The sequence below is a fragment of the Nematolebias whitei genome, chromosome 2, assembly GCF_014905685.2.
Source record: "Nematolebias whitei isolate Nwh7 chromosome 2, NemWhi1, whole genome shotgun sequence".
NCBI lineage: Eukaryota > Metazoa > Chordata > Actinopteri > Cyprinodontiformes > Rivulidae > Nematolebias > Nematolebias whitei.
In genome coordinates this window covers 41870742-41881355 of record NC_056499.1, presented here as the reverse complement: position 1 = coordinate 41881355, position 10614 = coordinate 41870742, and positions in this window count along the sequence as shown.

Here is a 10614-nt window from a genome sequence, read left to right as displayed (position 1 = left end):
TCTATCTATCTATCTATCTATCTATCTATCTATCTATCTATCTATCTGTCTGTCTGTCTATCTGTCTGTCTGTCTATCTGTCTATCTGTCTATCTGTCTGTCTGTCTGTCTGTCTGTCTGTCTGTCTGTCTGTCTTTCCGTCCGTCCGTCCGTCCGTCCGTCCGTCAGTAAGTAAATAAATATATATGTATATATGTGTGTGTGTGTGGAAACAACAATAATCTACATTTTTCAAAATTGACTGTGGTTTGAATTCATCTGGATCCATTATATCACAGTGTTTGTTGATGTTTTATCATGCTCCTGTAGAAAACACTCGAGTTTTGTGGCATTGTGCTCCCACACAGAAAGAAATTATTATACATGATGATGAGCCAAGCCAAATGACTGCTCATCGAAAAACTATTAAAGCTCATTTAATAGCTGATGGGAGACACAAAAGACTAAATCCATTCTTTCACAATTTCTTCTGCTCACTTTTGCTCCAAATGCCATCCTGTTTCAATCATCAGTTTGGAATGGGTTGTTTGTAATCAGATAGAGATGCACTAGAGGACGAGAAGGACGTGAACTAAAATGACAATGACAATATGTGCTTTAAAGTATAGGCTTCACTGATTTTTTTTGGGGATCTGTACAGTTAGCATGACAAATTGTTAAATATTTACCAAGTTGTCTCATCAAAGTAATGACTCAGCTAGTGATAGTTAATTTTTTTTTTTTATTAATTTGCACAACTACACATTCCATTAATCTTGTTATTAGTATTAGTAGTAGTATTGGTAGTATTAGTAGTAGCAGTATTAGTAGTATTAGTACTATTAGTATTAGTACTATTAGTATTAGTAGTAGAAGTAGTAGCAGTAGCAGTTGTTGTTGTTCTTGGTGTTGTTGTTGTAGTACAAGCAGTAGTGGTAGTAGTAGTGTTAGTAATAGCAGTAGTAGTAATAGTAGTAGTAGTGGTTTTTATAGTAGTGGTAGTAGTAGTTGTTGTAGTAGTAGAAGTAGCAGCAATAGTAGTGGATGTTGTAGTGGTTTAGTAGTAGTTGTTGTTGTAGTAGTGGTTGTAGGGTAGTGGTGGTAGTACTACTAGTAGTTTTAGTAGTAGTGATTGTAGTAGTAATAGTAGTAGCAGTTGAGGTGGTTGTAGTGGTTGTTGTAGTAGTAGTAGTAGTAGTAGTAGTAGTGGTAGTAGTAGTGGTAGTGGTAGTAGTGGTAGTAGTAATAGGCACTAGTAGTTGTTGTAGTTGTGGTTGTAGTAGTAATAGTACTAGTAGTAGTGGTAGTAATAGTAGTGGTTGTAGTAGTAGGGGTAGTAGTACTACTAGTAGTTTTAGTAGTAGTGGTTGTAGTAGTAATAGTAGTAGAAGTAGTGGTTGTAGTACTACTAGTAGTAGTAGTAGTAGTAATAATAGTGGTTGTAGTGGTAGTAGTATTAGTAGTAGTTGTAGTAATAATAGTGGTAGTAGTAATATTAGTAGTAGTAGCTGTAGTGGTAGTAGTGGTGGTGGTAGTAGTAGTAGTTCTTGTTGTTGTTGTTTTTGTAGTGGTAGTTTTAATAGTAATAGTAGTAGTAGTAATATTAGTAGTTGTGTGGTGGTAGTAGTAGTACTGTAGTTCTTGTTGTTTTGTAGTGGTAGTTTTAGTAGTAATGACGACGACTCGTCGTCGTTGATGTTGTTGTTGTTGTAGACACTAGTAGCAGTTGTTGTTGTAGTGGTGCTTGTAGTAGTAATAGTACTAGTAATAGTAGTAGCAGCAGTAGTAGTAGTAGCAGCAGTAGTCGTAGTAGTATTAGTAGTAATAGTAGTAGTGGTGGTGGTAGTAGTAGTAGTAGTAGTTGTTGTTGTTGTTTTTGTTATTGTTTTTGTAGTGGTAGTTTTAGTAGTAATAGTTGTAACGAGTCTGTATGGATCAGCACAACACCTGACTCAGGACAAAATTTAAATAAAAGGTTTTATTTATTAAAGGTGTTCGTCTGGGGAGGATCTGAGCCTCAGTTCTGGTCCAATCTATGAAGACAGACAGGTTAGTGACTGCAAAAAGTTTCCGGGAGCTGAGAGAGGTGGTGTGCACGTCACTAACCTTCTGTGGCAGGAGCAGAGCTGAGACAGAGAACGTTGGAGGGCTTGGCAGGAAACAGAATCCAGGGACGTAGCAGGGGTCGAGAGCCAGGAGCTGTGTGAACAGGCAAAAGGATGATCCGTAGTCGTGGTCGAAGAGGAGAGCGAGGTTGTACCATGTAGGCCGAGAGCGTGGTATCCAGACGGGCAAAGTCAAAGCGAGGAATCAAGAGGGAAGCTGTGGTCAAACACAAAGAAACTAGGGACAAACGAATGCTGGATAATTTACTATGAGGAGATATGAGGAGCAGAGGCTTAGGCAGATGGGGGGGGCAGTGGGGGCCGCTGAGCATGACAATAGTAGTCATAGTAGTTGTAGTAGTAGTAGTAGTAGTAGTAGTAGTAGTAGTAGTAGTAGTTGTTGTTGTTGTTGTAGTGGTAGTAGTAGTAGACACTAGTAGCAGTTGTTGTTGTTCTAGTGGTGGTTGTAGTAGTAGTAGTAGTAGTAGTAGTAGTAGTAGTAGTAGTAATGGTTGTAGTAGTAGTAGTATTCGTAGCACCCTAACTATTATATGTATACTAAAACTTGCACAACAATGAACCTGGGTCAGTTTGAGTAACTGCAAGTGATGTACATTTTTGAACATTATTCTATGCTATAATTGTTTCAAAAAATTTAGGCAGTGAATTAATATCTCAGACACAGTTTAAATGTCTAACATTCACAATCTAATCTAATAATCTAGTAATAGTAGTAGTAGTATCTGTAGTGGTAGTGGTAGTATTTGTAGTGGTAGTAGTAGTGGGGGTGGTGGTGGTGGTGGTGGTGGTGGTGGTAGTAGTAGTTCCAGACCCGGCTGCAGAAACTATTCAAAGGGGGGGCATTCTATTTTTTCAAGGGGGCATATTTTTTTCAACAAACATTTTATTTGCTTCAAGTTGAACAGCGGCTCTGTGACCACCCCTAATACAGTGCTGTGAAGAAACAATCTCAATAAAATCACAAAATCTAAGCAAAAATAGAAAAAAAAAAAAGAACAAGACAACCCAACCTGTAGAGCTGTGTTCATTCAATTAAAAGTCAAACATAAGTATAAACATACAGTGATAAATTTAAGCACAAGTTTCAGGCTGAACACTGTGACTGAAGTAAACATTCATGCTAGGAGGTTTAACTACAACAACTGGGGAGCACAAGGAGCAAAACAAAGAAGTTTTACTCTTCTGCCTGCAAGAAACACCATTTTATGTGTGAGGGAGGCGGGGTGGGGGAAACTAGAAAGGGGTTTACTCCACCTTTAGTAGAGTGGCAGGCGGCGTTTGTATAGTGTGTGAAACCTTCTCAAAACACTGTCCTTCCATTCATTCCTAAATTTCCGAGTCAAGTCCTTCTCAAATGCCAACTGGATCAGATTTGCCTTGCGTTGATGAAGCATAGTTTGGCGATGCTCTGTGAAGACATTTTTAAGAGTGGAAAACGAATTTTCACATGATGCGGTGCTGGCTCCAAACGTCAGGCCATGTTTAAAGGCTGCAAAGACAGTAGGCATTGCTTCCAATGGCTTCTGGAACTGCTTCAAAATCTGTAAGGATTAAGAATTAAGATTACCGTAAAATCAATATAATTACAATTAGAATGATTCCCCAAATAACAATTTAAATTGTATGAAACATTATGTTTAACAATAAATTCTCATCTCAATTAACCAAATCATGTTAGGTTTGATGTGTGATTTTTATGACAGTTTTATGAAGGCCTGATGCTGAAAAATACCAGTTTACTTTAAAGGCCCGACATGACTATGCCATGACAATATAGGCTAACCATTAGGAGCATCGTAGCTTCAAGATTTTTTGAATACAATAAAAACAATACTGAGCTTTTGCCTATAGTCTTAATCACCTGTTTCATTGTCCACTTCTCCCCATCTGGTGGAGAAGACTCTTTCATTTGTGTCACTAGGAAGTTGCGGGCCACCTCAAATTCAGAGTCCACAGCAGGTGTCTTGGTGAGGTCAAGTAAGGGCTTCACCAACTGGCTGAGCACTGCTCGGTTCTGCTCCTTGTGCTCCCTAGCTGCTGTAGCTAACCCTCCTAGCATGAATGTTTACTCCAGAGTTGACTTCAGTGCTTACGTTTCCAACTGAAATGGATGGTGCCGCTTCCTGTCTGCTCTCATTTTTTCCACTGTCAGTGTCATTCGTTGTCCTCTTGTTTTTTTGGAAAAAAGTCCGAATATCCATGATACACGGACAATGGTGAGCGTGACTGTTTCTGTTTGAAAACAGCTAGTTTGCGCCTTAAGTCAGTGACCCGCCCCCCTCGAACTGTAGTTGGCTAGAATGTTGCCTTGGCTTCATTGATTGGTTGAATTGTTTGACTGACAAACAGAGATAGGAAAAATAGAAAGATGTACACTCAGAGATAGATTAAAAACAAACAAACAAAAAACTTCCCGTGTCCAGTCAGGGGGGGCACAGCTGACTCTGTGGGGGGGGCAATGTCCCTCAATGCCCGCCCATGCCGCCGGGTCTGAGTAGTTCTTGTTGTTGTTGTTTTTGTAGTGGTAGTTTTAGTAGTAATAGTAGTAGTAGTAGTAGTAGTAGTAGTAGTAGTAGTAGTAGTAGTAGTTTTTGTTGTTGTAGTGGTAGTAGTAGTAGACACTAGTAGCAGTTGTTGTTTTGTTGTTGTAGTGGTGGTTGTAGTAGTACTAGTAGTAGTAGTAGTAGTAGTATTAGTAACAGCAGTAGTCATAGTACTAGTAGTAGTAGTAGCAGCAGTAGTCGTAGTAGTATTAGTAGTAATGGTTGTAGTAGTAGTCGTAGCACCCTAACTATTATATGTATACTAAAACTTGCACAACAATGAACCTGGGTTAGTTTGAGTAACTGCATGTGATGTACATTTTTGAACATATTTCTATGCTATAATTGTTTATTTAGGCAGTGAATTAATATCTCAGATACAGTTTAATTGTCTAACATTCACAATCTACACTGCTGGGTTCATATAAAAGTATTCTGTGATGAGACACACTGAAAAGGTGTGACATGAAACCACAAAAAGGCAAAAAATCTTATAATATGTTAAAAAAAAATAATAATAATAATAATAAATGAAAAAGGATAACGCCCAAGCAAAGAGAAAAGCAATGCATTGAAATCTGGTAAGCAGACAAAAAAAAAGTAATAATAATAAGACCGTGTATGAGATTAAATAGATTTAAAAATCCTTGATGCAGAAAATTAAATCATAGGATCTGTGATTGTGTGTGTTTATAATAGGACGTTGTGGATATGGCTAGTCAAATGTGTTTATTATCTCTATCAAATAAATTAGCATTTTACGCTTATCTGGATTTTTTTTAGCCCCTACATTTGTTTCAGCATGTTATGCTTTTGTAACTCCTTTAGGATCCCAGTCAGTGGAACATTATCACTACAGAGCAAACAGAGCCATTGTCATTACACAGGTGAAAGCAAAATCAAGAAAGGGTGAAAATGAGCCTCATAAAAGATAATATCTTGATCACGGGTGTCGGGAAGGCGACCATGGGCAGGACCTAAATACTGGAGGCATTTGGTTTTGGAAAATAGCAGTCTCAAAAGATGTTCAATCAAAGGAACGGACCAAACAAGAGATCCCATCAAAATATTTGCTTTGTAGTCTTGGTATGAAAATAAAAAGAATATGTATATCAGATAAAACAAAATCTAATCAAGAAGCCTGTTTTAGAATTCTAGTGGTCCTCTTGGGGTTGATTGCAGAGAGCAGAATGTTGCACAAATCACATTTTGCATTTCTTCCTCAACACACTTTGCTCTACTTTAGATTTCCTTATGTAGACAGAGAAAGACATGGAGCTCTGATGAATAAGTTTATCTGAATCACATTGAGCCTGATCATTTAAATAGCATGAATATGAATGATGGTAAAGAGCATTTTATATATTTAACAGTTTGAAACTAAAGTGCTTTTTTTAAAAGAAAAATAAAAAGCTAATATTGTGAATGTTTATGAAGCATTCACACTGTGATCCATTTTTCTTTTGTATGTTTTTCAGCATCTTTCTTGTTCCACAAATTTTTGTGCTAAATAAATAAATAAATCAAAACGTTCAGCTCTTTCAGGACAATCCTGCTATGACTTTTGGTATAGGTGCCATTTTAGCTTGTTGAAATCTTTAGCCTTTTCTGACATTTTTTCCTCATTGAAGATGAATTGAGCTCATTTTACATCCTTCACATCTTTAGATCTGTTTGCAACCTTTTACTGCTCCATTCACATTTTGTTCTGGTTCAGCTTCTTTCAGATCCTTTTTGTCAATTTGAACTTTTTTCAGCTATTTTCAGCTGTTTTTCAGCTGCTTTGTGCTCTTGTCAGATTATTTCGGCTAACTACAAAATGTTTGTGCTTCTTCTAAATTTTTTCAGCTAATTTCAGCTTGCAATGCTCCTTTCAGCTCATTTATACAACTTTCAGCCTTTTCTGCTATTTCAGCTATTTTGCTGTTTTTATACAATTTTTAACTTTTTCAGCTAATTCTACATTTTTTGCACTCATTTCAACTTTTTCCAACCTAATTCAGCAAAAAAATGTGCTCTCTCCACTTCCTTCTTGTAATTTCAGCTTCTTTTTTTTTTGTTTTTTTTTGCTAATTTCAGGTTTGTTTGTTTTTTTAGCTAATTTTGTGCTCATTTCTGCTTATTTAAACCAAATTCATGTCCTTTCTGCTTTCTTCTGCTAAGTTAGGCTTGTTCTTTCATTTCAGCTACATTTCAGCATGTATTTAGCTAATCTTAGCTGTTTTTCAGCAAGTTCTTCAGCAATAAGCACTCACACTGCATTTTTGCAGGAAATGCAATTTCTCTAGCATTTCTTTATCTCACTAGTTGTCTACTTTAATTCATACAAGAATATTATGTATCATGCAATTCCAAGTTATTTAGAATGTCTCCCTAAACATGCCAAAGGCTCAGCAGCTGTACTGGTTTTTATTTGAAGCATGCAGTGAACAGGTGATTACGATCTCTATAGGAGACAAACCGATAAGAGGATTGATTGACAGATCAGAGGGCGTTGTTACGAGATGATTTATCTCCAAATGGCTCCTATGGGGTTCACATTGAGGGAAGACAAAGTCATTTTGTGCCTAATAAGCTAATGGATCCTAAATCCTTTTTTTTTTTTTTTTTGCTTGCTTATGAGCTGAGCACCATTACTCTAATGGGGATGCACAGACTAGAGATGGAGAGAATGGCAGTGAGCGTTATTTGAGTTAAATCCACTCTAACCTCAAACATGTGGAGGGTGGATTAGGACAGAGGATGTGGCGGATGCTGTGTTTTCTCTGCCTTGGTGTTCTGCCTTTTCCTCAGAGGGATTAGATTGCATTAGTTGGAATTACAGCTATTTATATTTGATTAGAGATTAAGTCGTTTATGCTTTACTATTATTAACTAGCTGCATCTGTTTGAAAGCAGTTTTATAGGGTTCAATCTTTAAAGTAAATATTTTTTTAAACTTTTTTTTTGTTTAGATTATAATTGATAATAAAAGAGATATAAACTGATGGAAAGTGAGTCATTTTTGCAGAAGCTTCAGCCTTCGTGCTGCAGAAGCTATTCTTTTTGTGTACTGTGATTTTTTTTTTTTCTTGAATGTTTTCTAAAGATAGAAAAACTTTCTTGGATTGGTGACAAAAAGTTTTCTTTCATACTTATAGAAAACAATTTTGTCAAACAGAGAACGGCACTGCTGAAAAGAAACTTTGAGCATTTCTTAAAAAATAAAAAAAAACCAGCTTCTTGGGTTTTTAAATCAATTCACACCACCAAGTTGAATGACTTGTCCAGCACTGTGACGTTGAACAGCAGGTTTGTGGATGAAAGCGTAATTAATTCAGTAGGCGCTGTGCAACAGAAGTACTAATGATTAGATAATTAGTGCCAGAGGCAAATTTTGACACCATTTTAAGCTTTTGTTGAGCATGGTCAAGTTGTGAGCCTTTTCTTTAGTGATTGGTTTCAAAAAATGTAATCCTTTCTCCCAAGAAAATTGGGTAGTGTGGAGGTAATGTGAGACTGAAGATGAAAACGGAGAGCAAAGAGATGACAATTTCAGCTCAAATGCTGCTGACTCACGTGCTGTAAACTGCTGTTCTTTTTTAAGTGCCCCCACTGTGATGTTTCTGTGCATGAAGGACCATTGTTGTTTGGATTAAGATGTTATCACTCAAGACAAATGAAATCATTTTACCTAATAATTAACACAGAGCAATGCTTATTTCAATAATTTTTAACGTTTGGGTATTGCAACATTCGACCCATGCATCATTATTTTTAAAAATGATTTTGAAATGTATTTCTTTTTTCAAAAGATTCTGTGTTGATGATAAAAACAAACAAACAGGCCTCAGTGTAAAGTTTTCTCCAGTAAAGCCCAGAGCTTACTATTAGAGTTAAGGTCTACACCTTGGTGGCCAAACCTTTTATTCAATTCAGTTCAGTTTAGTTTATTTAAATAGCACCAAGTCACAGCAGAAGACATCTCAGGGCACTGAACAGAAACATGCATATATAAAAATAATAGGTTAACACAAAACTCCATCACAGAACTCTCATAAGATGCATTTTAAATGGTCAGAAAAAAAAATCACAAATTCCAGCATTGCTAGCCAGTGTGGAGGAATGTAGCTAATTAGCAAATAATAACTCTTAATCCAGTCAATAAAGTTGGATAGGTAGTATGCAGTCCTTGTGTTTTTCACCTGGGCCTTAATCTGACCAACTAAAGCATATCAGATCACAACACAGTCCTCTGAGACTTGTTTGGTCAGTGCTGGACACGATTAGTTGTGCCGTCTTACCCTGATAAACTCATCGCTTCTGCAGCAGAGAAGATTTAGACCCATCTGATCACATTACTCTCTTTGCATTACTCAATAGTCCATTTATTATTTGCAACCAGAAACCTTTTTTGATTCATTCACCGAATGTGAGGAAGATCTTTCGGTTATCAGACTCCGCTCTTGTGGAACCAACTTCCAGTTTCTGTCTGTAAAGGCTCCCACAGACTTGGGCAGACCTCAGTTCGCGCGGAAACTGTGCACACTGTTCGCAGAGGGTTGAGACTTCATACTTGAGCATACACCCTGGCCGGCTGCAGCCAGCTCCACAGGCAAGGGTTGTTACCTTTGGGACAAATTGAGGTCGCTGACTGGTCATTTGCTGACACGCCTACTGGACAGATTGACAGGTAGCAAAGAAAGAAAGGGAAAAAAAACACGATCTGGCAGCCGCAGTGGTGTTCTGTGCTTATATGTTGTTTATAAAAAAGTTTAAAAAAAAATAAAAAGAACAGGCCCTGCAGCCCACACATGAGACCAGCCCACCAGGAAATCTCCAGACCCTCCCACAGCCACGCTGGACCTGATTTTAATTTGCTCATGACAAATTCCTTCATCTCTCACAATTTCAGTCATGGCGTCAATGGGCAAGGAAGAAGAGATCGCTTGTCTCTTGGAAAAAACAAAAAACAAAAGAAAAGGCCATTAAACCAGACCAGGGATGAAGACGTCAATTCAAGTCAAGTCAGATTTATTTATATAGCACATTTAAAAAAAAAAAAAACTGTTACCAAAGTGCCAAAAAGGGGTAACGTAATATATTGGTGTCGCATACAAAACAGTCCGTCGTCGAGCAGTTTATTGTGCAACAACGAGTACGTGTGCGCAGTCGTAAAATTGATCTTTGCATAGACATGTCTTGCGGGCGTCCGCTTCGAGTCTAATCTGGTATACGCGGACCTCCATGGAATAAGGTCCGCCTGAGTATGTTGGAGCCTTTAGGCTGACGCACTGTCCAGTTTTAAAACTGGGCTTTCAAATCCTATAGTTAGGGTTGGCTTGGGTTTCCTGAGCTGAGGTGTCGTATCAATTATATGTAAGGGGGACGTGTCCCCCCCCCCCCCCCCCCCCCACACACACACACACATTTTTTTTTTTGGACCCCCCACACATTTACCATGAAACATTAGTTCACCCTGCGCTGTTTTTATTTCTTCACGAAAAAATCAGTTCCACTCTATTAACAGGACAATACTCAAACCATTAAAAGTCCACTCCACGTTTTCCTGGTTACCAAACAACTCTCCACACAGCAGCAGTGTTTCTCCTCTGCATCTCCTGCCTTGGCAGGACGCTCGCAGGGGGAGGAGGTGGAGACACCCATAGACATATACGTATTCATGTCTATGGAGACACTTCTGTGTTGCTTGCTAGCTTATCGAGTTTAATGTGGGCAGTTGCTGGCCAGAAGTGTTGGGATGCTTGAGAGAAGTGGAACGTTACATCTGTAGCATCTTAGCTTAGCACTAAGCTAAGTGTGTCAGGTGTAAGACACTGCAAATGTAAGACACTGCAAATGTAAGATACTGCAAATGTAAGACACTGCAAATGTAAGACACTGCAAATACTGCAAATGTAAGACACTGCAAATGTAAGGCACTGCAAATGTAAGACACTGCAAATGTAAGACACTGCAAATGTAAG